General features: G+C 38.1%; 1 pseudogene; it reads left to right on the plus strand.

Moving 5' to 3' along the window:
• Positions 1-5,671: 5,671 nt before the first annotated feature.
• On the plus strand, positions 5,672-6,816 carry LOC128811789 (beta-1,3-galactosyltransferase 2-like; annotated as a pseudogene).
• Positions 6,817-7,175: the final 359 nt, after the last annotated feature.

Consider the following 7,175-nt stretch of genomic DNA (forward strand, 5'->3'; position numbering starts at 1 on the left):
GTCTCCTTGAAATACAGTGTAGCTTTAGACAGTGCAATTATTTACCAAATTCAACAGCACATGGACTGGAATTCAGATGAATACATGTTTCAGTTAAAACTGAAAATCTCAACTAACCTCCAATCTATCCTCACATCACCCAAAAATCCACTGGTGCCTGTGTTTTCACTGGGAGGATTCTCAGGGTCTCTGTGTAGTGCTCTGCACATGCTCACAGCAGCAATTGTGTGGGAAAGGCTGCCAGCTTCTCCCCATCTCCCCTAAACTCACCTCTGAGTCAGAACAGTCAAACGAGGTGACATTTTGATTTCATCTTCTGGAGATCTGAGGAGCATTCATTGCACACGCCTGATGCTAAGAGTGGCATTTGGCAGCACCCACAGGGAAATGAAGGCAGCACTCTATCCAGGAGAGGAGAGAGCTGGTTCAGGGCCTTTCCCAGTTCTGGTTTTCCTGGTCCTGTGTTTGTTCTGACATCCTGTGGTGAGTCCATGCACTGAAGAACGAGGCACACACAGTTCCAGTGGTGCAGGGACGTTGCCGGTCCCTGCAGCGAACGAGCCCCTTGAATTCCTGCCAGTGGCAGGTGAACAGAAATGCTCAGGACTTCCCATGGGCATATCCCCCTGTGCAGGCAAAACTAGGAGCTCATGTGCTAGCAAATAATGAAGCTTTATAAATGTCATTTTTAGCTGAATTACAGAAGTTCATGATTAACCAAGAGATGAGGCAAGAAAGACTTCAGCATCCTGCAGCTTTTATAGGGCTCCACATAAGGCATTAGGAGACACTAATCCTACAGATGAGTTGTTTATGAACTACCCACACATAAACATCCATAATTTATGTTAATTTTTGTTGTAACTGATCAAAGTAACTCCTTATTGTCAGAATTTTTAATTATAAAATATAAATTAGCTAAACATTTCTAATACAAATAGCTGTTCTAATTTATTCCAATTCCAATAAAAACCTAGCCAAGTACTAAAGTTAATAAAGAAAAGTGATGCAGTTCTGGTTCTTGTGCCCACAATAAATTTAGTTAAGAATCCAGATTCTTAACAAATATTGAATCTCATGTTTCCAACCTCTGTCTAAGCTACCTTTTCTTTGTTTGTGTTAAAATAGAAACTCTCTCCTTGCTGATTCCAGATCTTGAACTGAATTTTTCACACTGCCCTATCTACATGTTAATTACAGTTAATTAAAGGAAAATGCAGATACTTAAGGTGGCTATGTGTAGTGAAGTAGTACCCTTGCAAAGACCTATTTTTTCTCATAAAATGATATGTTTAAATTCCTAAATAAATCTGGACAGAAGGCTCTGTAATGAGGTATAATTTTCAAAGAAAATTCTAGAGCCAGTTCCATATATGCAGCAACCCCTGAGTTTGTGGGGGTTTTAATCCTCATAAACTGTGGGAAGCTGTGTTTGGCACCTTCTGTTTGGATTATCTGTTGAAGATCCATGTGATGAAAACCTAACCATGGGGAAACAGTTTTGGGTCAAACAAAGAAATGGGACAAAGGCTGGTACCCGATGCCATCGGTTTGGTGTGATGACATTGTGTGTTCACTCACTGCCTGAGCCTAAAGTAGCTAAAATGAAATATTGCTCTATTTGAACACAGTGTCCTTTTGGCCATGATCACAAGATGGCATCACTAGAAAACCCTTCCCATCAAAAACCCCACACTTCTATATGTAGGAAAATTGCCTTTGCTTAGATGTAGAAGAGAATTTAGAATTTAGCTTAGAATACAAGCACCTCTTTCTGCCTCTAAATTATTACATGCAAATCATTTAATTAAACTATTAAATTGTTACATTATTATTTAAGTTATGCACTTCTGAATATCTTTAAAGAGTCAAATATGTTCAGTGAAGTAGTATACAGGTAAGAAATAATTCAACAGGGTGGTCAGAGCTCTGTCTGCAGCGATAATGGCTGACCCAGGGATCACACAGCTTTCTAAAGCCAAACCCAGGAAAGGAGCTAAAGTGATTGTAATGGAAGGTACAACAGTTCCAAAATCTACCTAAGAGCAGTGTAAGCTCACTGAGGATGCTTACTGCTTTGCCAGAAATAAGGAGATCAGCATTGACTGTGCTGACATTTTTGGACAAGTAGACAGGGATCTGATGACAGGGTGCTTGTCCCATTGGGGCAGGATCACTGGCTAAGGAGCTACAGTGCAGATGAAACTGCCATGAGGGGATTGTATAAATGTCTGAAAGCCAGAGTCAGAGACTGCCTGGCAGTGGTGTCTGATGAATATGGAATTCTATACTGACCAGGGCTTCTCATGGCCCTTGGAATCATGCACTGAAGAAACGAGGTTGTGAATGGGCAGGGAAAATGGAAATTGCCTGAGATAATGAGAAACAAAGGTAGCCTGTTGGCTAAGCTGAGCAGCCATGTGGAAGTGTGTCTCAGCATGGAGCAGGTCAAGAGCTCTACCTGTTACTGACACAGCAGATCAAGTAGATCAACATCTAATAGTTACAAAAAAAAAAAAAGTCTCTCAAAGTGTACAAACAGGCATAAAGTCTGGAGGAGACATAAAGTCCTCCGCAGTTTTTAAGTTCTTTGGCAGATATATATACAGAATAAAAGTAGTCATCTAGATAAACAAAGTGTGAGGTTGAGAATGAGAGTTTGTTGAACTGTTGGACAGTCTACAGATGTCTATAGAGAACTAAATGTATATAAATAAATGCATCTTATTTATTCTAATAAATAAATAAGTAAATAAGTAAAAGATAACATAAATAGGAGTGCTGAGAAACAGTACCAGATTAATTTTACCTCTTTTTCTAATTCCTTTCCTGCTTTTCTCTACTCCTTTTCAGTCATCTTCCTTTTTTCCTTTTAATAACACCTAATTATGGAGGCGGGGGGGGAGAGTTTAGCACATATGAAGTAATTTTAAAATCTGAAGGTAGCTAAATGTGTGTGCATCTGAATAATCAGTGTATCCCAAGGCAACCTAATATACACTGCATTTTGCTACACAATTGGTTTTAGAAACATAATTTTCATAATTACAATTGTTTTAGTTTAATGGTATGGGTAATTATTGTGGGTAAGCATTTATTTCTAAAGTATTGTTCTTTTTTCTGTGAAAAAAAAATTTGATAGGAGTGTTGTATTTTGAGAGCTTCTTGGCATTTTAAAAAGTCATAACCAAGACAAACAATAACTATTTTTGAAGACACGGGTAGTCTTTCTCTTTAGCAGCATGAATTTTCTACTAATCTTGGAATAACTCAATCAAATTGAAACAAATATTCTAACTGCCTCTTAGCAAAGTCTTCTTCAAAGTTTCTGTTCTTTCCACAGTGGAACTAGGATTTCATCTGGCGGAACTGCACTGTCAAAACCAACAGAAGTCAAACACTTTGACAAAATATTTTTAGCTTCATCAAGAAAACTGCAATACAGAAGTACACCTAGAACACTGAAAATTACCTTCTGCTCTTTAATTTCATGTGCTGAAACTCTTATATTTCAAATAACAGTAAAGCAGTTAATTGGGACAGAAATGTCTCTCGACTTCTGATGTCATAGTGACCATGTTCTTTCTTACATTACTTTGTTTTTTGGATCCTGGATGTTTAATATGTTATGATGCCAAAATACAGAGTTTCTAAAGAGCTAAAAACATAAGAAGGAAGATTGTTAGAGCTAAGCTATTACTTGCTGTGTTCTTAATGTTTTACAGCTGTGTGGTACATGTGAGCTGCATTAAACTACTGACCAGTTTATCATAGAATATACTAATGCCCTATTTCTCCCAACCTCCAGCAGCTGGACATTCCTTGCAGGTACTGTGGCCCTTGGAGAGCTCTCACTGGAGCAGATTTCTTTGAACAGGAGGAGGAATAGGGAGGGACCTTAATCCCCAACCCCCTTCTGCTGCTTAAGGGGTAGGAAAAGAAGTTAAGTTGAGCCCAGGAAAAGATGGAGAGGAGCTATTGGGTTTTATTTTTCTTTCTGTTTCTCACTATCCAAATATATTTTAAATAGCAATACATTTAAAATCATCTTGGCCAGCTTTGTTCTGTCCTAGATGGTATCCAGGAAGTGATCTTCCTGTCCTTTACTTTGACCCATGAACTCTTTTATCCTATTTTCTCCCCTTGCCCTCCTGAGGAGAGGGGAAGTAGGGTGAGCATGTGAGTGAGTGTTTGGATGCTGGCCACAGGTTATCCACCACACATTATTTACATTTAGATTATACAGTATCTATTTTATCCAGATTAAATTATAATTGAGCATGAATTAATTTTTTACTTTGCATTTCGATTGCATATTCTAAAACTATTAAATCCAATCTCTTTTTATAGGCTGTCTCTTCATTGCTACAAGTGTCAGAGTATTTTTAACTTATCAAATAGAAAGATGAATGTCCTGCTGCATTTTCCTTTGTGTTAAGACACAATTCGTCTGGAAAAGACTGAAAACAGAAAGTCAAGGACCTGTGAGCTTCTCCTCAGATTCTCCATGGGAACAGAGGTAGGATTCCTGATTATTTCAGTCCTCCTAAATCTGTCATTTTTTGTGGAGCAGCAAGAAACTAATAAAGAATCTACCAGAAAAACCACATGACTGTAGGACTGAGATGCATCTACAGTTTCAAAGATGATGGTAAGAAGTGTTCAACTTTGCTGTTTGATTGTGAGCTACACATTGCATCTGTTAAATAGTGTTTTGGCACAAAAAAATCTGAAAAAAACCTGAATTACTATACTTTTGCATCTCCTTTTCACATACATGTAGAGAACCCTTCAGAGACCAGAAAAGCACTTGAACACAGTTACCTTGCCCTTCTCTCCAGGTGGTATTCTTGAGTGTTAGCAGCTCGTGGTGTGAGGGATGCATGTGATTATTTTCTTCTCCTTGCAAACTGTGGAGCATCTCTAAGGCTTAGATAAATTTCTGGATTGTTTCATTGAAGGAAGCCAAAATTTGAAACTGGCTATTATGGAAATCACAAAGAAGTACCCAAAGCTACAGTATGTGCACAGATCCAGTGTTTATACCTTTACCTGTGTGCAGGCTGGGAGGACGGGATCCTTCCGCTGAAGCCATTTGAAATGTATGGCTCTAGACTAAGACAATTGTTTCAGGTATTCTTTACAGAGACAGGTGCTGGCAGGGGGCACTTAATCTCAAAGTCTGTCTGCATTAATGCTTTATAGAGCCTCGACAATCACTTTCAGCCATGCATCAAATTTTTGATTTATCATAATAGCCTCCAATGCTACAAATCCATAATCAATCAAAATATTTCATTAACTTTGGATGATTCAATTATGTGATAACTTTTTGTAAAGCCTACAGGAAGTTAAAATGTCTCTATATTTTACATCTATTTAAATATTTAAATATAGATCTGAATAATTTCTGTTCTATGTGATTAAATTAATAGTGTATTTATTTAGTTTCATTTGTTTCTCACTGTTTTTATCATACTGTATTTCTCCTAGGAAGAAAAGCCTGAAAATTTAACAAAAAAAATTTTAAATTTTTTTTGTCTTTGATAAAAATTTTTGCAATTTATTCTAAAATGAAATAATAGGATTCTTTTAACAATAACAAAATGAAAGGAATTCTGAAGAAACAGAAGCCTGAAGGCAGCTTTTATCTTTGTGTCACAGAGGAAAACAATTACAAATGAGCTGCTATTCTGATAAAATATCTGTGCTTCTTGTGCATCCTCTCACAGCTGCCAAAATGAGCTACTCTAGTGGATTCTTCTCTCCTATGGAATGCAACAAGAGAAGTTTTTTTTTCAGGTTTGCACCATCTCTTTTACAGCAATATATATTTGATTTCCTATTTTATACTTCTCATCATCTTGCTGCCCTACCTAAAAGTGATGATCTTCACATGGAAATTGAAAAGAGTTTACTTAGAAGAATATTTACAAATTTCAAACAAATCTCAGGGAAAGAAAATGGAGAACTACCACCTGAAAATGAGAAATCTGGGAATAAAGCCACACCCACTCCGACACAGTCATTTGCAGTTGTTATTAGCGAAGAAGAGAAGTGTGAAGATAAAACACCTTTCTTTGGTATCAACAACAGCAGCTGAACTTCAGCCCACCAATGCCATCCGACAGAGCTGGGGCGCGAAGCCGCGGTTCCAGGCGCTGTCATTGTTCAGCTGCTCATGCTTGGCAGCGAGACCAGGGGTGCCAATGGGGGCATTCTGCTGAGAGAAAGCAAGCAGTATCATAATATTATCCAGCAGGACGTCCTGGACACTTCCAGCAACTCAACTCTTAAAACTCTGATGGGCATGAGCTGAGTGGCCTCTTACTGCAGTGACACGAGGTTGGCTGTGAAGACAGTGACGTTTTTGTCAACGCGAGGCACCTGATTGAAAAGCTCCTCAGGCCGCTCCCGCCTCCCACACAGAATTATTTCACAGGCCATTTAATGACAGGGCACAGCCCTGTTTGGGATAAAGCCAGTAAATGATACATATCAAAAGAAGAATTGCCAGACAACAGATACCACCCTTTTTGTTCAGGAACTGGCTACATCTTTTCTGGAGACCTGGCTGCAAATACTGTAAATGCTTCTCTAATCATTAAATATATACTTTTGGAAGATGTTTACCTAGGGTTTTGTCTTAATGCAAAGGGAGTAGAAATAGCACCACCTCCTTTTTCACTGTTTAACATACACAAGGTCCCATTTTCTCCTTGTGTGTACAATGAAATAATCACATTTCATCACATTGAGCCACATCAGCACATACTCTTTTGGGAAACACTGCAAGAGAAGAAACACATGTGTTAGAAGAGAAAGGTCCATTCTGGAGCATCCTAGGAACTTTCTTTGACAATGGGCAAAGCAGCAGATGTTTTCTTAGTAGGAACAGAACGTCTGTGTAATGATAACTTTCAGGGTCCACAGACATCCTGAATCAGGTGCCTGGGTTTTTATTAGGTTGAATTCAAAGGATTTTTCCTCCATAAAGAAGCCTTTCTCTGCTGAATGAATATGGATTGGTACCTATTTAGTTTTGGATGAAGCATCAATTAATTTTTAAAGCCAGCAAGAGACCATATCAACCCCACTAAAGAAAAAAGCAAAGATGATACAATGAATCTTGTTCTTTCATTAACAACTAATAAGTTTATATGTTAATTTTATGC

Source organism: Vidua macroura, chromosome 9 (genome assembly GCF_024509145.1).
Source record: "Vidua macroura isolate BioBank_ID:100142 chromosome 9, ASM2450914v1, whole genome shotgun sequence".
Taxonomy (NCBI): Eukaryota; Metazoa; Chordata; class Aves; order Passeriformes; family Viduidae; genus Vidua; species Vidua macroura.